This window comes from Natator depressus, chromosome 1 (assembly GCF_965152275.1).
Source record: "Natator depressus isolate rNatDep1 chromosome 1, rNatDep2.hap1, whole genome shotgun sequence".
NCBI classification, from domain to species: Eukaryota; Metazoa; Chordata; order Testudines; family Cheloniidae; genus Natator; species Natator depressus.
Genome location: NC_134234.1, coordinates 46,233,851 through 46,259,947, shown reverse-complemented (window position 1 = coordinate 46,259,947; position 26,097 = coordinate 46,233,851). Strand labels below are relative to the sequence as shown.

The 26,097-nt window shown below is 46.9% G+C and overlaps 1 protein-coding gene and 1 long non-coding RNA gene across 2 annotated transcripts in view; one reads left to right on the top strand and one right to left on the bottom strand.

Moving 5' to 3' along the window:
- MTUS2 (microtubule associated scaffold protein 2) overlaps positions 1-26,097 on the bottom strand; it is a 470,923-nt gene that overhangs the window by 307,269 nt on the left and 137,557 nt on the right. The gene's annotated exons all lie outside the window — the stretch shown is intronic.
- The window catches only part of LOC141991025 (uncharacterized), a 44,052-nt gene continuing 22,697 nt past the window's right edge, over positions 4,743-26,097 (top strand). Inside the window, exon 1 of the long non-coding RNA XR_012640315.1 lies at positions 4,743-4,941. This is a non-coding gene — a long non-coding RNA (uncharacterized LOC141991025). The remainder of the gene's footprint in view (positions 4,942-26,097) is intronic.

The following is a 26,097-nucleotide window of genomic DNA, read 5'->3' as shown; positions in this document are numbered from 1 at the left end:
CACACACTGTGGGGACAATAATACCACATGGACCTTTTTAACAGAATAGGATCAGCTAGACCAGGAAGGTGACAGACCATTTGAAACAACAGTAGCAATTTTTCCCTTTGTTATTGTAAAACAGGCACCTTAGGAATAACACTGGCGGCATGTGTTGGCTGTATTCTCAGAAGGCGCTACATAAAAGAAAAAGAGATAAAGCCTCACCATATTATTGCGGCTTTTTCTGTTTTTAATAAGAGACCAAAAACAGAGCATTGATAATCTTGAGGTCCACAGAGGGATGCTCAAGAAACATTACAAGAAATAAAAGCTAGAAGCAAAGAAATAAAACCAGAAGCTGGTTGCAATTGTTGACCAGCTCTAATAAAAACTATTTCCTGAGCATAGAATATCATAAATATTCCCTCATCACCAGCACTGCAATTCTATCAACTAAATATTTATGATGTTAAATTGATGCTAAAAATGCATTGGCTGCTACAGTACAGTACCTAGAGCTTATGCTGACAGCTCTTTCTGGTTTCTGATTTACAAGAACCAGGGCCGGCTCTAGGTTTTTTGCTGCCCCAAGCAAAAAATTTGCCACCCCAAGCTCCGAGAGCGCAACTGCCCAAGCAAAAAAAAAAGGGTGGCCACAATGGGGGTTTTGCTGACATAGCTATGTTGGCCTAGGGGGTGTGTTTTTTCACACCCCATCAAATATAGCTTTGCTGACAAAACCCTTTGTAACGTAGTCCTGGCCTTTAATTTAAACAGGTGCACAGATCGACTTCCTGTTGTCATTTATCTGCAAGCTGCTGAATCTGAAATCCTCTGGAATTGCCCTCCAGAGGCAGCGGTTGTACTTGATGCACTGCCCCGCACATTTTCGGTGTGTACCTGTTTGTTGCCGTTTTTACAAGATTTGCCCTCCATTTGCATTGTGAGACTGTTTCCCACAATGAAAGCTTGGAGTGTTGCACAGGTCACGCTTCCTGCATGACGCCTTGTGTATTTGTTGCACAGATTACATAATGATGCTGCTCCCTGACATCTTTAGTAGCTGTGTTCCTTGATACAGCAAATTTTAGTGCACATTGTGGGGTCAGATTAATCTTGTCAATAGCTGGTTTTGGATTGTTTCACTTTGCATACCACATACCAATATATCTCTTAATGCATCATTTAAATTCTCTCTAAACTGGCAATGCTCTGTTAATTTCCTTAATTCAGCCACATTCAGAAATGTTGAATTTTCTTTTGGATTCTGTTTATAAAAGCATAAACATTCTGCAAGCACTAGTGGCTCTAGGGACAGGTGTAGCATTTCCACAATCTCAGCAAATGCTTTGTCTGCTGGTTAATAGGAGCCATGCCCCAGATTACAGGTTTTAGCCCCCATGACACTAAGCAAAACTGCCACTTTTCTCTCATTGTGATATATTTATTTATATCATTCTATCATGCACAATTGGCCAGATGTATTCTGGAGTTTTTTCCCTACCTTTCTCCAAAGTATCACAGATTGGCCATGGCTGGAGACAGGACACCAGGCGGTGGATTAGGGCTCTAAGGTGGTACAAAGAATCCTCTCTCTCAGATGCCTGGCTGGTGTGTCTCTAGGGCAGGGGTGGGCAAACTTTTTGGCCCGAGGGCCACATTGGGGTTGTGCAACTGTATGGAGGGCCGGGTAGGGAAGGCTGTGCCTCCCCAAACAGCCTGGCCCCCGCACCCTATCCACTCCCTCCCACTTCCCGCCCCCCTCAGAACCCCTGACCCATCCAATCCACCCTGCTCCTTGACCCCTGACCACCCCCTCCCAGGACTCCCCGCCCCTAACCGCCCCCTGGGACTCCACCCCCTATCCAACTCCCCCCCCCCGCACCTTGTCCGCTGACTGCCACGACCCCTATCCACACCCCGGCCCCTAACCACCTCCGGGACCCCATCCCCTATCCAACTCCCACTGCTCCCTGTCCCCTGACTGCCATCCCCCCCAGAACCTCCACCCCATCCAACCACCCCTGCTCCCTGTCCCCTGACTGCCCCTCAGGACACCCTGCCCCTTATCCAACCCCCCTGCTCCCTGCCCCCTTACCATGCCGGAGCCAGCTGCGCTGCCCGAAAGGAGCAGCGGGCCAGAGCACTGCCCACGCGGCGGCATGCCGTGGGAGAGGGGAGACAGAGGGGGAGGGGCCAGGGGCTAGCCTCCCTGGCCGGGAGATCAGGGGCCAGGCAGGATCAGGCCCACGGGCCGTAGTTTATCCACCTCCTCTCTAGGGTGACCTGGTGTCTGGTTTTCCACTGGAACACCCAGTCGAAAAGGAACCCTGGCAGCTCAGGTCAGCACTGTCACCCGGGCCGTTAAAAGTCCGGTCGGCGGTGCTAAGGCAGGCTAGTCCCCACCTGTCCTGGCTGGCACCGCGCTGTGCCCCGGAAGCAGCCAGCAGATCCAGCTCCTAGACGGGAGGGCCACAAGGCTCCATGCCCTGCTGGTGGGGGGGGCGGTGCCTCTGGGTGAGAGAAGCGCATGGACCCTCCCTGGCCCCCCCGCCTAGGCCCCGGACCTGCTGGCTGCTTTTGGGGTGCATGCAGCGCAGTGCCAGGACAGGCAGGGATCCTGCCTTAGTCCCCCCCACTGCACCACTGACCGGGAGCCACGCGAGGTAAGCCCGTGCCCCAACCCTGAGCCCCAACCCCCACCCCCAGCCCTGAGCCCCCTCAACCCAGAGCCCCCTCCTGTACTGCAAACCCCTCATCCCCAGCCCCACCCCAGAGCCTGCACCCCCAGCCCAGAGCTGTCACCCACACTGCAACCCAACCCCCTGCCCCAGCCCAGAGCCCCCTCCCACACCCTGAACCCCTCATCCCTGGCCCTACCCCAGAGCCCTCACCCTCTCCTGCACCCCAACCCCCTGTCTCAACCCACAGTCCCCTCCTCCACTCCAAATCCCTCAGCCCCAGCCTGGAGCCCCCTCCTGGAGCCCCCCCTGCACCCCAAAACTGTCATCCCCAGCCGGAGTCCTCACCCTCTCCTGCACCTCAACTCCCTGCCCCATCCCAGAGCCCCCTCCTGCTCCCTGAACCCCACATTTCTGGCTCCACCACCCAGCCCGCCCCCCAGTTAGAGTCCTCACCCCCTGCCACAACCCAATGCCCTGCCCCAGCCCAGTAAAAGTGAGTGAGGGTGAAGGAGAGCAAGCCACAGACAGAGAGGAAATGTAGTGAGTGGGGGTGGGACCTTGGGGCAGGGGCAGGGGCAGGGCCTCGGGAAGGGGCGGGGCTAGGGTGTTCGCTTTTGTGCAGCTAGAAAGTTGGCAACCCTATGTATCTCGCTCACATGCTCAGGGTCAAACTAATCACCAGATTCAGCACCAGGAAGGAATTTCCCCCAGGTCATATTAGCAGGGACACTGGCGGGATTTCACCTTCCTCTGCATGGCACATGGATCACCTGCTAGGATCATCTGGGCATATCTCACTTAATGAATTCTCTGACATTGCAGGGGATTCAGGCATTGATGGCTCCTTGGTCTCTCCTGTTCTCTGCCTGTGGCACTGAACAGTTGTCTCCTGAGGACTGAAATGCTTTAGACTCACTAACGTCAGTGGGCCCTATTATAGGGTAGCTGGGTAAAATGTAATGTTTGTGTTATACTGGAGGTCAGACTAGGTGATCTAATGACCTACTATATAACGTTCTGGCCTCTCCGTATAGGTGAGCCAATCTTCTGTTGAGCTATCGAAGTCCAAAATCCATTTGCCCTACACAGATGCATACTTTAAGCCTTCTTTCTCCCTAAATCAGCAGTGTTCTCACAGTCCCAGTGGCTGGAGGGCTTTTCAATTGTACCAGGCCTCCGCAGGCACGCTCTGTTCCACTGTATTCCTGGATCAGCATCCCATGCTCGCTGCCAACTGCTGTGTCTTTCGCTCTTTACACAACAAATGTAATATGAAGCAGTCACATGGCACAGTGGAGGTCAAATAACCATCTTTACTAACTACATACAACGTGCAAGGCTGAGTTCCATACATACACCACTGCTCTGGCATGTTTCTAAGAACACAGAGAGCACCACCAGAGGGCTCACTGACTATTTATAGGGATTCTACCCAATTCCTATACAATAAAAGAACCCAAACAGAAAAAGCCAAAAAGCCTTCAGCCTCCTTCCATTTTATTTCTCTACCTTAAGCTTCAAGGGAATATCTAGGAAGTGAATTAATTCCCTGTTTGCTGGAAATCAATGGGGATTTCTTCAACTCGTCACACATGGCATTCCTGAAAGAACAGCCAAAATTAAATTCAGGAGAGCCACACTCTTCCCACCCCACAATGGGGGGAAGGGGAGCTCAGCATCTCGGTGCGCCTTACATAACCTGTGACTCACCATGAAAGAACAGAACTGAAGAATCTTGTGCCAGCAGGCACTGTAGGAGCAGATTTTTGATATCCCGGAACCAAGCAATGTGTTTAAACCACTGCCAGTTGCTGCAGTACTAATTGTTATGCTTATTGCTGAAAGCAGCTAAAAGAAGGCCTTTCTGAAACCTTAGCACAACTAACAGACCAGGAGGGGAGAGGGAAGTGAGTGACCTCGAGGAGTAAACATGATCCTCTGCCCTCCTGACTTGAGTTGTTTTTCCCAAGCATGCGGTTTTGCAAGATTGAAAGTCTGACAATAGTTAACTATTGCTATACAAATGGTTAACTGATGGAATACTCTCTGCCTGACAAGCTGGAAATCTCCACACTCAACTTAGTTTCTGCTCAGCAGTTTGTTTGGGTTTTTTTGTTTTGATGAACAAGCTATGTAATAATAACAAATTGGGTATAAAAAGAGGGAGAAATCTGATCTCTATGGACACCTGAACACCTCTCAAGGTCCCCTGCAGACAGAAGACCGGCCACTGGACGTTTGCAGTTATCCACTCGAGATCTCTTCAAGACTTTGGGTAAATACAAATCTGAGATTTTGGGGGGGTGTTTTACTAATCTGTTGTGGAGATAAGGTTGCCAACCCTCCAGGATTGGCCTCGAGTCTCTGGAATCAGCATCGATTTCCCGGTGACTATTGAAAGGAATCCGGGAGATTTTAATAGAATATTTTAAGAAAAGGACATTACGTCGTGTTGGGGGGAAAAATCTCCCAGAATAGCTTCAGTCAGGGTTGGCAACCCTATGTGGAGGTGTATAAGTGCTTGAGACTAAAAGTATAGCTTTCAGTGAAAGCACTCTTGTATTGTGCTGTTTGTGCAAGCCATCTATCGGTTGAACATCTGTGTCTCTAGTGATTTATTTCCTGCCACCACTTCATCAAGAGTAAAAGTTACCAAGAGCTCTGGGTTCAGAAACCCTGGGTAACAGCACTACGATCTCTCATTGCTTCTGTCCATTTAAGGGGTGCATGATCAGTTTACAATTCACTTTCCTTTTTGAGTAAAAAACCAACAGCACTTGCCCCACTAGAAGCATTTTGATACAGTTTAACTTCCTTGTGCATGGCATGTGGTGGCAGGGAGAAAGGGGGCCCTAGCACAGGAGGGATAGCAAAGGGATTATGTTGCCTTCAGAGCTGCTAACTCTAGGGATTTTTTCAGGAGTGACAGGAGTTTGGCCAGGGTTGGAGCTTGTGTTATGACAAGGTGAGATGCTCCCACCCTCTAGCCAATTAAGACCTGCCAGAGGGGGATGGGACCTCCTCTGATTGGCTGCCTATCCCACTAACCCACCTCCGGGGGATAGAACAGCCAATCCAGGCTGCTGCATAAAGCGACAGAACTCCCTCCTGCTCCCCTCAGACACCATCTTTCTCACAGGAGGGGAGGTGGCGGGGGGAGCACAGGGCCCAGCAGCTCACTCCCTCTTCTCCCTCCCTTCCTGTGAGCAATGAGACGCCTCCTCTGATCCTCCCCCCGCTGCCTGCAACACCTAGCCTGGGAAGGGGGCAGAGGAGGGGTGAAGAGCCCCTGGAGCTGCCCCTCCAGACTGGAAGGGGGAGAGGAGACTCTACTGCAGCCCCCAGGTCTGGAGAGGGGCTGAAGAGCTCCAAGAGGATCAGAAATGTGGCAGGGGAAGGGAGGGTGTGGCACAACCAATAGGGGCTGGGCAGATAGGGCTAGGGAGACTGTAGGATTGCCACCTTTGAAGTACAAAAATCTGGATATCCCTGAGCTGGGAAGGTGCAGGGGAAGATAGGAGGTGGCTCGTGGGTGTGGCTCAGGGCCCTACTGAGCAGGAATAGCTGCCACTATGGCGAGAAGCAAGGCACTGTGGGGCTATTTCCTTGAGCTCTTTTTACTGCTCTGAGAAGCTTGTTGGCCAGGTAGGAAGCAGCTGCTGCTGCTGAATGGCTTCTTTGCGGCAACTGCATAGCAGCCAGTAGCGTGGAGGAGCAGCAGCACGAGGAGGAGAAAGATGAGACTCCCCCACCCCAGCAGCAGCCCAAGGGGTGACTCAACGGACAAAAAACAGGAGTTAATTCACTTTTAATGTCCTGGGACAGCTACCTCAAAAAAAAAAAAAAGGGCGATCATTGGAAAACCTGGACTGGCACCAATAGAACAGATGTGGGGGAGGATTTGGAGGTTTGGGGAGCAAAGTTAATTGCTGGGCAGGAGACCGGCAGATGGGGACGTGAGAGCTCCTGTAGTGAGAGCCAAAATCAACTTACTCAGTAAATTTGGGAGAGTGGGCAATGCTAATGGTCACACGCTGGGGATGGGCAGAAGGGAGTTCAAAAACCAAAATACAATATTTTTAAAACCTCATGGTTTTGGGCATCTGACTCAGAATTTTTGAACTTTTGGAGCTGGCAATACTATGCGTGTTTCACAGCCAGAGACCCCTTTTCAATAAGGGGGTAATTAATTTCACAGGTCTGTTCCTGAGAGGAAATGGCCACTGCCACATGCAAGTCTGGCTGACTAATGGGAGTTGTGAGTGTACAGCTTTCTAGGGAACAGGCCTACAACTTACCACACCATAGAAGAGGCAACAGCAGTGTAGAGGGCAACAAGCCCTCTATATCTCAAATAACATTTCCCCAGTTACACTTTGGGGTTCAGTGCATTTTACATGAGAACAGATCTCAGATCAAAAAACTTCTGAGAAAATATATCCAATATTTTTTTCATAAGTTACCTTATGAATGCTTTTCAAAACCAGCATATTTTAAACAAAAATGTGAAGAGCTAACCTAATAATTTATTACCTGTCAGTCTGTAATCCCCAAGGACATTATGTGGAAAGAATCCTGCTTTCTGTTATTTCAAAGAATGTAGGCTTTAGGATTAAAGATCCTGATTATCAAAACTGACAAATTATTTTAATAATTAGCATCAAACAAGTTTCTATAAGGCATAAGTCATAATTGTGTACTTCCAACCCTAATTTTTAAAAAATTCACAGTTGGAGAACTTCACATAGTGCAATATAAGCAATCCTATTAATAAGGTTCCAAAAAGCCATATGTCTCTGATCTTCTGAATAAAGTCAACCACAAAGCTAATTAGATTATCATTTCAACTACTCTTGAACAAGTTTCATTTTTATTTTAGTTTCAGATTAGGTTGCTTGTTTAAACATATTGGAATTTGTGCATACTATCAGAAAATTGAAGCTTTCCATTTAATACAGTACAAGTTAAGGACTAAAACCCAGGACAACCAGGATTTACCGCTGTGGAGAGATACAGAGCTAGATGAGTGCATATTGTCAGTCCAAAGGGTAAAAAGAGCAAGTGGGTAAGTAGAAGTGAAGCCAAGTCAGCAACGTGAGATTCCAGAAAACTGTTCCTGACCAGTGAGGTCAGTAGCACATACCCACAAGCAGCAAGGGCAACATAGAAAGTGTAAAAAGAGGGCAGGAGCTTGAGCCAGATAAAGGAAGTAATGTTGATCACATTTAGATAGACCAAATTAGTAATATGAAAATGGTAAAAGCAAGAGCCGACAAGGAATTTCTTTTAGAGGGAGATGCTAAATATATGTAGAATGATCCCCCACACACACACACTTTTCTAAAAGAGAATAGAACTGGAACTTTAAAGGACAGTAGGAAGTAGAGAAAGAAAGAATAGTGAGGTGTACTAGTAGCTTCCAAGTTCCAACAAATGTGACATCAGCCAGCATTTCGGGTGCATTACAATCAGAGTTCAGACCCGGGCAAAGCATAGGGTCAGAACTACAGGCACTTAAAGAGGAATCCATTATGGCCATAGACACAGGCACTGTCTCCATGCTCACATTGCTGGATCTCACTACAGCTCTTGATGCAATAAATCACAAGGTTTTGCTAGCCTGGCTGGATGACATAGAAGGAGTAGATGGAACAAGCACTACAGTGGCTCCAATGATTCCTCTCCAACAGAACTCACAATGGTAATGGGTAACTGCTCCTCTCTTAAGTTCCTCACCTGTACCATCATATATGGATTGATATTATATCTGCTTCTCTTCACTGATCTCATGAGACCATTGAGAGAGCTAGTGAAATAGCATGGGTACAGCTGACAACAATATGCAGACAACACAACTATCTAGCCCATTCTCAGCTGATGCAAGCACCATCACAACTGAGATGTCAGAATACCTCCTTGGATAAAGACCTGCTGGCTCAAGCTGAACCCAGGCAAGACTGAACTGATGCTGGTTGTGTAACGCCGACAGACCCCTGTCAACGGTGGGCAGGATCGAACCGAGGACCTCCAGAGCTTAGTGCATGAACCAAAAGCCAACTGGCTATTAGCTAAGTCTGTAGAGCAGACTCATTTTATCTCTCTCTTTAAGTGGTCTCGGTGCTACTAGATGGGACAGAGCACCACGCCCAGAAGGTGTGTGGGTTACATACTTCCCCTAGCTGAGGAAGCGCGTCCCAATCTTCAGAGTCTTCCCAGCTGAAATCCCAGACGAGCCCCCACTTGTAACACTGATAGACCCTGGTTGTTGGCAGGCGGGATCGAACCTGGGGCTTCTGGAGCTTAGTGCATGAGCCTCTACCGCATGAGCCAAAAGCCAACTGGCTATTCGTGAAGGCTGTAGAGCAGACTCATTTTATCTCTCTAAGTGGTCTCGGTGCCACTAGATCGGACAGAACACCACATCCAGAAGGTGTGTGGATTGCAGTTGCAAGGGGGAAACACTTCGAAAAACCAGCTGAGATACTGTCTGCACAGATGTACAGACCCCATTAGTCAAAGCAGAGTGAGGCCTTCAGTCTGGTGTGACTCCTCATTAAGACTGGATGACCACATAGCATCAATGTCTAAAAATGCCTTCTTTCATCTCCAGCTCTCCAGGAAACTTTGCCTATTTGTCACCTCCAGGCTTGATGACTCTGATTCACTGTATCTGATATTGAATGTAAAGACAATGCACAGTCTCCAGCTGGTACAGAATGCAGCCACCTGTTTCCTCCATAGTCTTGACTCCCAGGAACATATAAGCACCATGCTCAAGTCTCTCCGCTGGCCCCCAGTCAATTTCAAATACCAGTTTAAGGTCTTGGTCACAAAGCGCAGGATAATGCACAGGAGAACAGGGGACAAAGCATCTCCATCAAGGGGATCTTGCTATGGAACAAACTTCCAGAGGAGATTACACTAATCCAGAGTCTTTAGGAAATGCTGAAAATCTCTCCTCATTAGAGCCCTTTTACCACAGCAAGAAGGATACTCTCAACATTGAGTCCCCATCTACCCATACCTCTACCCAAATATTTTAAACTGCAACAAATCAACCAACCTGCGAAAAAGAAGTCAAACCCCTCAAACAATAAAAAAATACCCAAAGCGGAATGTTTACTCTAAAAAGGGAGATGAGCCAGACACTCCATGAAATCCACAAGAGACTTCACTATTGCTATAGATTTTACATAGAAGTTGGTCAGACACTCCAGAAATGGGCAGAAGTATAAAATCCTAAAATAGATCAGTGGATGCATGGATGGTTGAGGGAAGGATTTCTGAGAAAAGGTAAACACTAGAAGTTGATTATTGGGCTTTTTCTGCAGCTTTCTCAACTTCATTCCATTCTATAAAAAGCAAGATGAACAGATCAATATAACGCACCTCACAAAACACAAACTACGGATTATCATAAAATCTACTAACACCTGAAGATCAGATATTTTGGGCCCCCATTCACTTTTCTACTTAATCTATTGTTCTACAGTACCAAACCTGTACATAACCTGTGAAGTGTGTAACATTTCAAAAGTGATGCATTTTGTTAAGATTTTTAAATTATTCCCCTCTTGCAAAACAGCTGAGAAAGGGGGAAAATGTATATAGTTGCAAAATTTAAGCACGTATAAGTTTGGAATTTTGCTTTCTAAGAAGCAAGAATGAGAAACTCATAAACCTTGTCTATTTTAACAAGTTTACCCATTGCTGATAATGCAGTTACAACTAATGCTGAATTCAGTTTAACTGCAAGTGTAGCCAAGGGTAAACTATCTTCAGCACCAGTTTCTGAATCTTGCTGAAGTCAATGGCAGGTAAATGTGCTCAGCACTTCTGAAAATATGTGAACTCTTATATAGGTCCTGCAACAAAGTTCCTACTCTACCTTGGTGGGTCTTGCGCTTATTGGCAGATTTGCTCGCCTTGGAGCTTCACGGCAGCCCTCAGCTTGGCCATTTTTCTGAATTCACAGTCCAGGTCAACTCCTCCTGTGTCTGACCAGGAGTTGGGGAGGATTTGAGGGGAACCCGGGCCCGCCCTCTACTCCGGGTTCCAGCCCAGGGCCATGTGGAATGCAGCTGTCTAGAGTGCCTCCTGGAACAGCTATGTGACAGCTACAACTCCCTGGGCTACTTCCCCATGGCCTCCTCCCAACACCTTCTTTATCTTCACCATAGGACCTTCCTCCTGGTGTCTGATAATGCTTGTATACCTCAGTCCTCCAACCGTCCACGTTCTCACTCTCAGCTCCTAGTGCCCTCTTGCTCCCGGCTCCTCACACGCACACCACAAACTGAAGTGAGCTCCTTTTTCAAACCCTAAACTCTAGTTTGTTTAGTTGGGGCTTGATCATGCCCCTTCCTGCAATGTAGCCAAGGTATTTAGCCTCGGCTAGCCCTATAGCACACTTGACTGGGTTGGCTGTGAGGCCAGCCTGTCTTAGCATGTCCAGAACCGCTTCCACCTTTCCTAAGTGGGTTTCCCAGTCAGGGGTGTGAATAATCACATCATCCAGGTATGCCGCTGCATAACTGGTATGGGGCCATAGGAGCTTGTCCATAAGACGCTGGAAGGTGGCAGGTGCCCCATGCAGTCCAAAAGGAAGAACAGTATATTGAAACAGACCCTCTGGTGTAGAGAATGCCGTCTTTTCTTTCGCATCTTTGGCAAGGGGAATCTGCCAGTATCCCTTTGTTAAATCAAGGGTGGTCAAAAATCGGGCATTGCCCAGGCGGTCAACTAACTCATTGATACGGGGTATGCATCCAATTTGGATATCTCATTCAGCCGGCGAAAGTCATTACAAAACCTAGTGGTGCCATCGGGTTTGGGCACCAACACAATCGGGCTTGACCACTGACTGTGGGATTCTTTGATGACTCCCAGCTCCAACCTCCTTTTTACCTCTGCCTTGATCTCCTCCCTTTTTGCTGCTGGAACCCGATAGGGCCTTAAAGTTACCTTTGCCCCAGGGTTTGTGATAATGTGGTGATATGCTTCGGTGGTCCAGCCTGGTTTGGTTGAAAACACGTCCTGGTATCGGTTGATCATCTCAGTTACCTCCTTCTTCTGGTTTGGTGTCAGATCAGTGGATATCCAGATCTGCTCCTGCATGTTATTTCCCTGGAGCGGGGTCTCTTGGGCCACTACACACACCTCTCGTTGGTGCCAAGGCTTTAAGAGGTTAATGTGATAAATTTGTTCTTGTTTCCAGCATCCTGGCTGCCGCACCTTGTAGGTTACTTCCCCCACGGGTTCAACCACCTCATAGGGCCCCTGCCATTGGGCCAAAAGCTTGCTTTCTGCTGTGGGTAGCAACACCATCACCCGATCCCCTGGTTGGAACTGTCGGACTTTTGCCTGGCGATTGTAATGGGTTCACTGGGCCTCCTGTGCCTTTTCCAAATGTCCCCATACAATAGGGGTGACCTGGGCTATCCGTTCTCGCATCTGCAACACATGGTCAATTATATTTCTCCCCTCATTGGGTTCCTCTTCCCAGATTTCTTTTGCAATATCGAGTATGCCACGGGGGTGGCGTCCGTATAATAATTCAAAGGGGGAAAACCCAGTTGAGGCCTGAGGTACCTCCCGGATTGCAAACATAAGGTAGGGTAGTAGGGTGTCCCAATCCTTCCCATCTCGACTTACCACTTTCCTTATCATTGCCTTGAGGGTTCGGTTAAACCTTTCTACCAGCCCATCGGTCTGCGGATGATAGACTGAAGTTCTCAGGGTATGTATATGGAGTAGCGTACAGAGGTCCTTCATTAGCTTCGACATAAATGGGGTACCTTGGTCTGTTAATATCTCCTTTGGTAGCCCCATTTGGGCAAAGATCCCCACCAACTCTTTAGCTATCGTTTTAGAGGCCGTGTTCCGCAGGGGGACGGCTTCTGTGTAGCGAGTAGCATAATCCAGAACAACAAGTATATATTGGTGGCCCAGGGCTGTCTTCTCCAGGGGTCCCACAAGATCCACGGCTATTCGATCGAAGGGGACCTCTATGATGGGAAGGGGTACTAAAGGTGCCCTCAAGTGGGGATGGGGACTGTGCAGCCGACACTCCGGGCAGGACGCACAGTACCTCCGCATTTCTTCATGTACTCCGGGCCAGAAGAATCGTTGCAGGACCCGTGCCAGGGTCTTCTCTACCCCCAAATGCCCCCCAAAAAGATGACTATGGGCCAGACTTAATACAGCATTCTGGTGTTTTTGAGGTATTAGGATCTGCTGTACCTTCTGCCCCTGTACTGGTGCAACCCGGTATAAGAGATTCTTCTTCATTATGAAGTAGGGTCCTGGTCCCTGGGTTTTCCCTTCCACGGGGACCCCATCTATTTCAGTCACCTCCTTCCTAATGTTGTCGTACCTTGGGTCTTCAGCCTGGTCCCGTCCAAAATTTCCTCTCCCGGAGCTAATCTGCCCAAGATCTAGGGGGCCAGTCTCTGTTGCCTCTACTGGTTCAGCGGCTTTAGGGTGTGGGTCAGACTCGGGTGCTTCTCCCTCCTGGGTGGCCTCCTTTTCAGCTGCTCGGGTCCACCTACCTACGAGAGCGACCCTCTGGCTTTGGGCCAGTATTCGGGTTCCCAAGGCCTTAGCTGCCCTTCTTTCCCTTTTCGTCTTTCTACGCTGTCTGGGAGTGGAGAACAAATCTGGGGATATTTCAGAGAAGGTTGGGGGTTGACAGTCTACTGTGGATACCTCACTACTTTCAGGGCTTCCCCCTTTCTCCAATTCCCCTACCGGGAGTAAGTCTCCAAACCCTGGGAAGTCCCTCCCTATGAGCACTGTGTATGGGAGTTTAGGGACTACACCTGCTGCTACCTCAGTAGTGTTCTCCTGTATCTCGATTTTTACTGGGATGGTAGGGTAATAACCAACTGTCCCATGGACGCATGTTATCCCCGTATGCTTGGCCCACAGCAGCTGACTATGCTTCACGAGCTTCCCCGAGACAAGCGTGATAGCACTCCCCGAATCAACCAGTGCTGTGGTCTCTACCCCATTTAGCTTCACTGGTCTAGTATACATATGTGGGGTTAGTGAGACCCCCACAAGGTGGATTAGGGAGCATGGGTCTGCCCAGTTCCCCAGGTTACACTGCATAGGCTCCTCGGCATTGGGACACTGTGCAGCTATGTGTCCCCACTCCTCACAGGCGTAACATCTGTATGGAGCCCTAGGCATTCCCCGGTCTCTTGGTTTGGGTAGTCTAACATCATGATCCTCTTCCCCCTCAGTGCTCCGACTCTTTGTGGCTTCTGGTGGGCCTTCAGCCCCTCTCTTTTTCCACCTGGGCTCTCCTGGTGGCCCAGTCACCGGAGCTCTAGGGCTTGGTGCTGCTAGTTTAACCCGGGGTGCTTCTTCCTTAACTGGTCGGGTCAGCTCCCTCGCCGTCCTTCGCCTTTCTACCAGCACGATAACCTCATCATAGGTGGAGGGTTCATTCTGGCTTGCCCAGGCGTGAAGGTCTCGCGGTAGTCCTCTCACGTACCAGTCGATGACCAGAACCTCTAGTATCTCCTCCGGACTCCGGGACTCAGTTCGTAACCACTTTCATGCGAGATGGATGAGGTCATATAATTGGGATGGCAGGGTTTTATTTTCCTGGTTCCTCCACTCATGATATCGCTGGGCCCGCACTGCGGTCGTTACCCCAGATCTGGCCAGGATCTCTGCTTTCAGCTGGGGGTAGTCTGCCGCAGCCTCTTCAGGCAAATCATAGTAGGCCTTCTGGGCCTCCCCACACAGGAATGGAGCAAGGATGCCAGACCACTGTTCTCGGGGCCAAGCCTCCCGCAGGGCTGTCTCTCAAAGGCCAGGAGGTATGCCTCTACATCATCCTCCCGCGTCATTTTCTGCAGCCAGTTGCTGGCCCGCATGATCTGCATCCCATCATGACTGCGGTTCAGCTCTGTAAGGGCCTTTACCTGGTTTCCCAGTTCCCGCAACATAGCCCGGTCTTGAGCAGCCTGGTCCATCAGCAGGCGATTAGTCTCTTGCTGCAGCAGCACTGCCTCCTGTTGGGCAGCTGCCTGGACACGAGTAGCCTCCTGCTGGGCAGCTGTGGCTTGTATCAATGCCCGAATTACCTCCCGCATTGTGGTGAAAAAAATAAAAATAGACCCTCTTCCCTTTTTTTTTTTCTTTTTCCCCCCCTTCCAAACACCCTCCTTCTTCTGCCGTTCTGTGGACACCAGATCCCACTGCTAACACCAGTTGTGACAAAGTTCCTGCTCTACCTTGGTGGGTCTTGCGCTTATTGGCAGATTTGCTCGCCTTGGAGCTTCACGGCAGCCCTCAGCTTGGCCGTTTTTCTGAATTCACAGTCCAGGTCGACTTCTCCTGTGTCTGACCAGGAGTTGGGGAGGATTTGGGGGGAACCCAGGCCCACTCTCTACTCCGGGTTCCAGCCCAGGGCCATGTGGAATGCAGCTGTCTAGAGTGCCTCCTGGAACAGCTGTGCGACAGCTACAACTCCCTGGGCTACTTCCCCATGGCCTCCTCCCAACACCTTCTTTATCCTCACCATAGGACCTTCCTCCTGGTGTCTGATAATGCTTGTATACCTCAGTCCTCCAACAGTCCACGTTCTCACTCTCAGCTCCTAGTGCCCTCTTGCTCCCAGCTCCTCACACGCACACCACAAACTGAAGTGAGCTCCTTTTTCAAACCCAGGTGCCCTGATTAGTCTGCCTTAATTGATTCTAGCAGCTTCTTGATTGGCTGCAGGTGTTCTAATCAGCCTGTCTTAATTGTCTCCAGAACGCTCCTGATTGTTTTGGAAACTTCCCTGTTACCTTACCCAGGGAAAAGGGACCTACTTAGCCTGGGGCTAATATATCTGCCTTCTATTACTCTCATATAGCCATCTGGCCTGACCCTGTCACAGTCCCTAAGTGGGGATTTAGAAGCCTAATTTTAGGCATCCAGGTTTGAAAATATTAACACTATAGAATCTATGCTAATTTAGGTTAACTGTCAAATCATCAAAAATATCACTGCAGACATGTTGAACCAGTTAATAAGTATTAACAAAAAATACAACAACCACAACACACACACATGGTCAAAAATACTGTACATTTCCACTAACCTGTAATTCAGAATAAGCGGAGATAATTTGCTCTAAACTTCCAAAACCTGTTTATGCTTGACCTGAGACTCAATGGTCAAAAGTTTTTATTTAACAAATTGGAGGGAAGGGGTGAGATGAAAATAGTGGTTAAATCTAGATTACAATCTTAATTATGGGACCCTGATTCCATAAATTAAAACAACCCACTTTGACTGGCATAGTGAGGTCAGTTCGTTGATTCTTTAGTTAATGCTCCATCACCATATCTTACAAGGGATATGGGTTAGATTCTCAGGCCCAGTAAGAACCAGCAGCAATTTCAGCTATTAGGGAACAAGGAACTCTTTGTGTTGTTCCATTGGAACCCCTGTGACTGAACAAGAAGCTGAACTGATGTGTGTCAGAAGAAGTAACATCCAGTCCCTCCCCTCTTTCTTGGTGTGACGGGGCGCCTGCCCAGCACTGGCCGTGAGAGGGTTAAAACCAGCCAGGGAGGCTGAGCGGCAGGCAGCCAAAGGAGTGGCTGCAGAGGAAACAGCCAATTAGGGTGGCAGCTGTAGACAATTAGGGCAGCCGTTGGACCAGCCAATCAGGGCCCAGCTGGCTCATATAAAAGAAGCTGCAGATGAGAGCAAGTATCTGCTGCAGGGAAGGGCAGGTGCTAGCAGGGTCCTGGGGAGCTTGGGAGAGATCCTGATGGGCTGCCAGGACTTGCAGGCTTGAGGCCCTGGGAAGAGGGCAAAGGAGCTGGAGTCAGAGGCAGAAGGAACCGAGGCTGCGGGGAAGTGGCCCGGGGAATAGAGACAGTGAGCGGAAGGAAGAGGCAGCAGGAAGCTTCCGTTTGCAGGGTCCCTGGGCCAGGGCCCGGAGTAGTGGGCGGGCCTGGTGCCTCCCTCCCTTCCCCGCTAGTGGATGAAGGAGCAGCCTGACTGTGGTCTGCCAAGCTACTGCGAGGAGTGGCTGGAATCTTGTTGGAGAAGTCCCCTGGAAGGGGGGGAAACCAGATGGTGACATGGCCAGAGGGCTGTGCCATGAAGCAGACGCCGAAAGAAAGGAACTGCAACGGGTCTACAGGAGGAGGCAAAGATGGGAGAGCTACCACCGCCTGAGGGCGCACTCTCTGGAACTGAGCTAATTCTCAAAACACCCAGCAGGAGGTGCCAGTGTGGTGAGTGACCCTGTGACACTTGCCCAAGCAGGTTTTGGTGATTTGGGGCCTATCAAGGATGAAGAAGAAAGAAAATCCTCGTTAAGGATCACATAGGACAGAACCTAAACCTTGTCATTCAGAAATATCAATCACAGATAATGCATCACAAGTCTGCTGTTTAATTAATCTTGAAAATACTACAAGGGAAATAGATCACAATGATCACTTCTCTGTAAGCAATTATGTTTGTTCTGCTTAGAAAAATGTATATCTTAAAGCCATTTTCTGAAATTTGTCTGTCACATAATTGCATTCTCCTTTTGACAAAACAGGGAAACAAGCAGATATTCTTTATGTGCCTTTAACATTTTCTAACCTCCTACCATTTCTAATTCTTATAGACAAAATAAAAACCATTCTCATTTCAGTTTTTTCTTCCATGCAAACTTTACAACAACAAGAATACATGGATTCTAGTGGGAAGATTAAATACATTTACACTCTTTTTTTTATTTATTTATTTCAATTTCACCTAAAAATCACCTGTACAAAAGCTCAAGGTATCTCTGACATTAGAGATACAAATCAACTTAAACACCACAAATGCAAACCAGCAGTCTTGTCGAGTCCCTCCCCAAAGAGGAGAAAATGACACCCCATTCAAGTCACTGACCCCAGCCCAAAATATTCCAACAATCCACTTTTTCTGGCCTGAGATTCTTATCTCCTCTCTCAAAAGTTGGGAAAAGACAGGAGTTTTGCAGCATGCCCTTAAACTCAACAGATTCTGGCTATTTCCGGCAAAGTGGGGAAGTGAATTCCAAAGACTCAGCCCTGCATGAAAAACAGCCTGCCAGCCGCCCCACTCTGTTAAAATGAGGAGCTTCAGATTGAATGACTCTGTGGCTCAGGCACAGAGTGGGACATGTAATGCACACTGACCTGTGGGTTACACCAGCTCATATAAAACCAGCAGGTATGCGCCTCTGATGAAAGGGGAAGAGATAATCCTCACTATAGTTTCTGATTGCTTCCTTCATAGTACTAACATCACTTCTATTTTATCTGAACTGAGCTCTAAATACCAGAACTGTATACTGAACCTGGAATTTGAACATTTACACTGAGTTCCTTCCTCCTCATTAGAGCTCAGTGGGAAACTGATTTTTAGTTCTGTGGAAATTTTTGAATTTTCAGAAATATATTTTTCATCCCAAATTATTACAAAAAACTCTCAATTTTTTGCTGAACTAAAATCCTGCAGAATATAGTGTTTCCAAAATGAAATATGCTTGCCGGGATCCCTGGCTGCCCATCTGACATGGTACAGGGAGCCAGAAACCCTGGAAGCCTTGGTAGCTGCTGACTGAATTGACATAGTTGTCAGTTTCACTGCTGCCCACAAGGAACAGCAGGTGAAACAGCCAGAGTAGTATGACTAGGCTGGTCAGTTTCACCACTGCCATTCAGGGTCCCCATCTCCATGGCAGCCCACCTGGCAGGGACCCGGAGAGCCTGGAAGTCCAAGAAAACTTGGCTCCTTGGTAGCCCACCTAGAGGAGTGATAGGGAGCCGATAGCTTGAAAGACCAGCTTCAAGGCTCAGCAAAATCCCCTGGATAGGGTTCGAAGTTTGTCAAAGTCAAACCTCTTGTGCTAAATATTTCAGTTGCAACTAATTTGCATTTTTCTGACTGGCTCTACTTCTCATACATCACCACCAACAATAACAATATTTCTGTAGGCCAAATTATTCCCTCAGTTACACCTGTGCCATGTCTTTGTCAGAAAATTATGTCCTGTGGAAAATATGTGCCGTCCCAATGCCTTCAATATGTTTACACAGGTCTAACTGTTTAGAACTCCATAAATAATCCCACTGATGACATATAAATAGGAATAGAATCCATAGCTCACTCTCAGCTCTGCTGGGCTAACAGAGGTTGTTTTTTTCAAAAGGACAGCTAAAAAAAACTTACTTTTTTATCACAAAAGTAAGTAGCATGACTTTGAATACACACAAGGACCAGATGTGCTGTGCTTGAATGTATCATTTCTGTAGTCACTTTTCAGATGAGAACCACACTATAACTTTGGAGCATTTCCACCATATGGGTGGAAAAAACTGCCTACTGAACTACAAACTGCTACCATTGATCTGATTAAAAGTTTCATAATATACTCAATTTGTGTATGGTAAGATACGGTCTGTACAGTGTTAGGGTTATCCGATGGGAATCTATAGATTGTGATCTTGCTCTTGTGTTTTAGTACAGTAGAATTTTTCAGGGTTATTGCTGGAACAGAACTACTCCTACTGTTTTAAGTTGAAATGGGTTCTGTATAAATACTGTAAAAAAGATTAAAACCCTTCTAAGTTCCTGTAGTGACTGATATCCTAAATGATGACACTGAAATCAGGAACCTCTCTGATGCAAGGATGTTAGCCAAAGTTTGTCTGGGCCAGGTTTAGGCACAGACAAGGAGTTTAGTAAGGTGGCACTACAGTAGTGTCTCCCCTTGATAAAACGATGTATTATGCACCAAATTTAAATATGTAGTGGTGCCTACTATCCAATAGCAAATCTGCAGTTGTGAACTTCAGAATCCTTTATCCACATGGCAGTTGCCATGGCTCCTCTGAACCCAACAGTGCAGCCAGTACAAAACCTTCCGTTGGCAAGTTTGCAGGAGAGAAGAGCTCCAAACCCTGTTATTGCCTTGTGCACTAGCATGCTTGGCCTATAATCCATTTAAAAAAAAAAAAAAGAGGAGCTCTGGGTTTTTTCCCTATACACGCATCTCTCTTTTAAATTCAGACAGTAACATACTTGCCAGATTTGCTGTCCTATTTAATTTGCTGCCCTAATTAATTTGCTGTTAATCGCCTTATCGTGAATACTGAAGGTGTTACATAAAAGTGGCCCTATCAGTTCCTGGCCACCCTACTCTATCTCTCTCCACAACTCAATACATCACCATTTGCCATTCCTTTCTCTGGGGTCCTTTGGACAGCTTTCATTACAAGTGACTGTACTCATATCTACTTCAATTTGAAATTTGAAAGTACGATTTCAAGCATCCTGAAAAAACCACACAGTCATTCTACACAACCTTGCAGTAGAAAAGCATAAGGAACAAGAAATGGTCACTGTGACCCTAGGAGGGCCTGCTCCAAGGTCTATGGGTTAAAAAATACAAAAGAAAACAGCAGGAAGTGGATAACTGCAGAGGGAATCAAGGAAGAACATCCAGAGTCAGGTAAGTATTGCAGAGAAAAGATAAGAGCAGCAGAAAAAGCAATATATGTTAATAGTAGCGCAAGGTCTTCAGAGGTATAAGAATAGCTTTATGAACACATCAGGAGTATATGAAACTCTAGAGAGAAAGCAAGCCATTAAAACTGAGCTATGATTCTGAAATGAAGAGAGAGAAAAACAACTCTGATTCAAAATCAATTCTCCGATGTTTTTTAAAATTACTCTTTAACAAGGGGAGGAATTAGGCGAATGAATGATCTTGTCAGTACATTGCATAAGGGAACACTTAATAGCAGTATCAGCATAAAACTACTGGGCCAGATTCATCATTGTGTTACTTCAATTATACAGTGGCATACCTCCATTAGAACCGTGCCTTCTGCACTCAAGAAAATGGTAACTCACTGAACTGGCAGCAATTATTTCTGAGGGGAGGGGGAAAAAAGCAATCAGAAAATCCCGGAAGCATCGCCAAATGGAATAAAGCAAGCCTGAAGGCAATTTTCAAAAGGGAAAAAAACAAAAAACAAAAACCACAACCATCTCCAATAACTATAATTTCAATACTTTGCAAAGCATTCGAGAAAATATTAATCTGAATAAATATGTAACTACACAGAAATGAACATAGCCATGATCAACACAATAAGAAATGCATGGCTGGGATAGTATATGCAGCTTGAGTAACTATACATTGGTCTAGCTCTACAGCAGAGCATCTGTCCCCTCTGGCCATCTCCACCATCACACCATTGTCTTTCTCAGAGCCACCTTGACTAGTGGTGCACTGGACCCCAAAACAGAAGACAAAAGTCTGTTATCTACCAAATTCCTTCCATAACTTCCCCATTTTGTGCATCTGTTGCATCGCAGAGGGGCCCCAACCATCCTTCTTAACAGTTTTAATTTGTTCATTTTTTTTCTCTCTGAACTATTTTCCAACACAGTGATAGTCAAAAGGTCCTTGGGCCTGGCCCCGACAGACAACATTCCCATTGATGTCAGTGCAAGTTTGGCTTATGGAAATTCCATGGGATTACTTCATTTATTTTTCAAAAAATAATCTATTGTTAACTCTCAAAGGGTTCTGTCATATTTTTGAATTACTCTAGTAACAATGAAGCTACATCAGGGTCATCATTTACTTGGCTATTTGTGCCTTCTCAGCTGGTTGAAGCTACTTAACCTTCAGACTCATGTCCCACAATTAGGCTGACCAGATAGCAAGTGTGAAAAATCGTGATGGGGGTGGGGGGTAATAGGAGCCTATATAAGAAAAAGGCCCAAATATCGGGACTGTCCCTATAAAATCGGGACATCTGGTCACTCTGCCCACAATGCACCCAATGCATGCACCACAATCAAATAATGATCCATGTGCACCTTATTTTTGGACTTAACTGGAAAGACACTGTAGCTGTCTGGAAGAAAGTGGTGTGAAAAAAGACCTCAGGATCATAATGAACTTCAAATACGGTATGAGTTGCAAATGAAATATGGCAGAAATAGGCTGTACGCTGATATTTTTATCTACTACATTGTTTTAAATTATTTTAACTGAGTTTTTTAACAGTTATCAAAAGCATTTGGAGAGGCACTTCTTAAAGATGTGTCAATCAAAATAAATAAAGATGATCACACAAGTCGTATGGCCTGTGTTATGCTGGAAGTCAGACTAGATGATCGCAGTGGTCCCTTCTGGCAATAAAATGTATTATTAAGGTTTCATAAGAACATAAGAATGGCCATACTGGGTCTGACAAATGGTCCATCCAGCCCAGTATTCTGTCTTCTGATAGTGGCCAATGCCAGATGCTTCAGAGGGAATGACCAGAACAGATAATCATCAAGTGATCCATCCCCTGTCGCCCATTCCCAGCTGTTGGAAAACAGAGGCTAGGGATACCCAGTTCATGGTTTTGCATCCCTGCCCATCATGGCTAATAGCCATTGATGGACCTATCTTCCATAAATTTATCTAGTTCTTTTTTGAACTCTCTTATAATCTTGGCCTTCACAACATCCTCTGGCAAAGAGTTCCACAGGTTGACTGTGTGCTGTGTGAAGAAAAACTTTCTTTTGTTTGTTTTAAACCTGCTGCCTATTAATTTCATTTGGTGACCCCTAGATCTTGTTTTATGAGAAGGAGTAAATAACACTTTCTTATCTACTTTCTCCACACTAGTCATGATTTTATAGACCTCTATCATATCCCCCATTAGTCGTCTCTTTTCCAAGCTGAAAAGTCCCAGTCTTATTAATCTCCCCTCATATGGAAGCTGTTTCAGACTCCTAATCATTTTTGTTGACCTTTTCTGTACCTTTTCCAATTCCAATAGATCTTTTTTGAGATGGGCAACCACATCTACACACAGTATTCAAGATGTGGGTGTACCATGGATTTATATAGAAGCAATACGATATTTTCTGTCTTATTATTTAGCCCTTTCTTAATGATTCCCAACATTCTGTTAGCTTTTTCGACTGCTGCTGCACATTGAGTGGATGTTTTCAGAGAACTATCCACAATGACTCCAAGATCTCTTTCTTGATTGCCGAAAGCTAATTTAGACCCCATCATTTTATATGTATAGTTGGGATTATGTTTTCCAATGTGCAGTACTTTACATTTATCAACATCGAATTTCATCTGCCATTTTGTTGCCCAGTCACCCAGTTTTGTGAGATCCTTTTGTAACTCTTTGCAGCCTGCTTTGGACTTAACTATCTTGAATAGTTTTGTATCATCTGCAAATTTTGCCACCTCACTGTTTACCCCTTTTTCCAGGTCATTTATGAATATGTTGAACAGCATTGGTCCCAGTACAGACCCCTGTGGGACACCACTATTTACCTCTCTCCATTCAGAAAACTGAGTATTTATTCCTATCCTTTGTTATTTCGCGCTACAGACATAGAAGCATCACATCACTGACCGAGAAGGTAAAAGTCTCTTATATTGATACAGATAAGACTTTTGCCTAGAATTAGGTGTGTGGTTCTGAGCACTTCATATACCAGAACCTTGGCAACAAATTAGAGGACATAAAGAGAAGAGCAACAGAAATTATTAAAAGGCTGGAGGTGTTAACATACGTTGTGAAGAAACAGAAAAAGAACTAAATGTGTATAACTTGGCTAAATTATAACTACAGGGGGATATAAGCAGTAAAGTTAAGCACATGCCTAAGTATCTACAGGATCAGGACCATAATACCCACCCACTGTACAGCATGGAGGGAGCATATCTGTTCAGAGTTTTCCAAGAGGGTGTTCACAGTAGGAATGGGATAGAAATGAGCAGAGGAAGACTTAGGCTAAATTAATATCAGAAAACATTTTTTTTTCTCTATTAGGGCTCTGTCTTGGCCCACCAAAGTCAATGGGAGTTTTTCATTGCCTTGAATAGGAGCAAGTTCAAATCTATTGCTGGAATCATTCAAAACTGCTTAAGAGAAAGTACTGGAAACTGTACTGTAATCAACAACTCTGTCCTGGCCACAGGAAATAGACTAGATCAGGGATCGGCAACCTTTGGCACATGGCCCATCAGGGAAATCTGCTGGTGGGCCGGGACAGTTTGTTTCCCTGCAGCGTCTGCAAGTTCAGCCTATCACAGCTCCCACTGGCTGCAGTTTGCCATTCCAGGCCAATGGGGGCTGCAGGAAGCAGTTATACCATCATATTAGACTACCTCACAAGGACTCAGTCAGCTAATGTGTTAATGTTGGGTTTAGAACAAACACTAAGTGGACATTTTAATAGATAGCTTCTCTGTGCTTTGTACGTTAATTATTTTTCTTCCAACAAAAACTGTTGCCAAGTAATAGATGCCAAAACCCCTTGGTAACAGTGTTGTAGCCATATCTGATTTGAGGAGATGTCAAAGTCTATATTGTAAATATATATTTAGGAACTTATTAACATGAGGAATCTATTGTCTATTGCATAAATATGTACACTGTTGATAAAACATGTCAGAACAGCTGCTCCAGAGTTATTTCTAGCAAATGGGCTCAGTGCAATTAACATATACACACTTGAAATCTACATAGTAAAAATCCATCTTGAAATTAGGGTGACCAGGTGTCCAGTGTTTGATCAGAACACCTGGTAGAAAAGGGATCCTGATGGCTCCGGTCAGCACTGCTGACCGGGCTGTTGACTGTCCAGTTGGCGACGCCACGCAAGGAAGCAGCCGGCATGTCCTGCCTCCAGCTCCTATGTATGGGGCAGCCAGGGGGCTCTGCACGCTGCCCCCTGCCCCAGTGCTGCCCCCGCAGCTCCCATTGGCTGGGAACCACGGTCAATGGGAGCTGCAGGGGTGGCGCAGCGTGCAGAGCTGCCTGGCCACACCACCACATAGGAGTTGGAGGGGGGACATGCCGCTGCTTCCGGGAGCTGCTTGAGATAAGTGCTGCTGGGAGTCTGCACCCCTGACCCCCTCCTGTGCCCCAACCCCCTGCCCCAGCCCTAATCCCCTGCCCCAGCCCTAATCCCCCTCCCACCCTCCAAACCCCTTGATCCCAGCCTGGAGCACCTTCTTGCATCCCAAACCCCTCATCCCCAGCCCCACCCCAGAGCCCACACCCCCAACCCCCTGTCCCAGCTCTGATCCCCCGCCCGTACTCCGAACCCCTCAGTCCCTGCCCAGAGCACCTTCCTGTACCCCAAACCCCTCATCCCACCCCCAGCACCCCAACCCCCTGCCCCAGCCTGGAGCCACCTCTTGTCCTCTGAACCCCTCAGTCCCAGCCCGGAGCATCCTCCTACACCCCTAACCCCTCATCCCTGGCCCCACATCTCCAGCCGGAGCCTTCACCCCCTCTCGCATCCCAACCCAATGCCTCAGCCTGGAGCCTCTTCCCACACTCTGAACTCCTCATTTCTGGCCCCACCCCAGAAGCTGGCAATGGGCGACAGGGGATGGATCACTTGATGATTACCTGTTCTGTTCATCCTCTCTGGGGCACTTGGCATTGGTCACTCTTGGAAGACTGGATACTAGGCTAGATAGACCTTTGGTCTGACCCAGTATGGCCACTCTTATGTTCACCCCGGAGCCTGCACCCCCAGCCGGAGCCCTCACCCCCTCCCCTACCCCGGCCTCCTGAGCCAGCCTGGTGAAAATGGGCGAGTGAGCAAGGGTGGGGAGAGCGAGCGACAGAGGGAGGGGGGAACAGAGTGAGCAGGGGCAGGGCCTCTGAGAAGGAGTGGGGCCTCAGAGGAGGGACAGGGCAGGGCAAGGGTATTCGGTTTTGTGCAAGTAGAAAGTTGGCAATCCTACTTGAAATGCTTGATAACGGAAGTCACTGCATATGATCAGTCGCCATGCTTCTATTCAAAATACCTTTGTCTTTTCACTTTTCTTTCACCGCACTGAATTATGGACAGCTTTTCAAAACAGCTCTTGCTTGTGTAGCAGTTTAAACATGTGAAGTGCTATATACACACTAACTTAAAATGTGGCAAGTAGCCATTCGAAAAGGCTCTTTTCTTTTGTTTGCACGTTTGTAAGTTAAAATGCCAACCCATTTTTTAAAATAAAATAAATGTTCAGGGCTGAGAGACTACATCATAAATTTCGACCCAGAGCTAATCTTTTATGAATTAGTTTTAAACCACTGATAACAGGGTTTCAAAAGGGAGACAGTGATAGACCCTTCACTATAATAATGCTAGAGGGCATAGCCATAATATGATATAATGCATAATCAGGATTTTACAAGTGGTGGGGCATATTTCTGCAGGTCCTGAATTCTTGTAAAAATCTATCTGGGTTTTCATTGCTTCCTCTGTAATACATGTATACCTAATAATGTCTCAGCTTTCATCTTCTCTCTTTCCTGTCTTACATTCTTGCTTTCTAATGTTCTATTCAGAGCACAAGTCAAGCAAAATTATTTTATCTTACCCCTAGGGAATATGCAAAGCATCA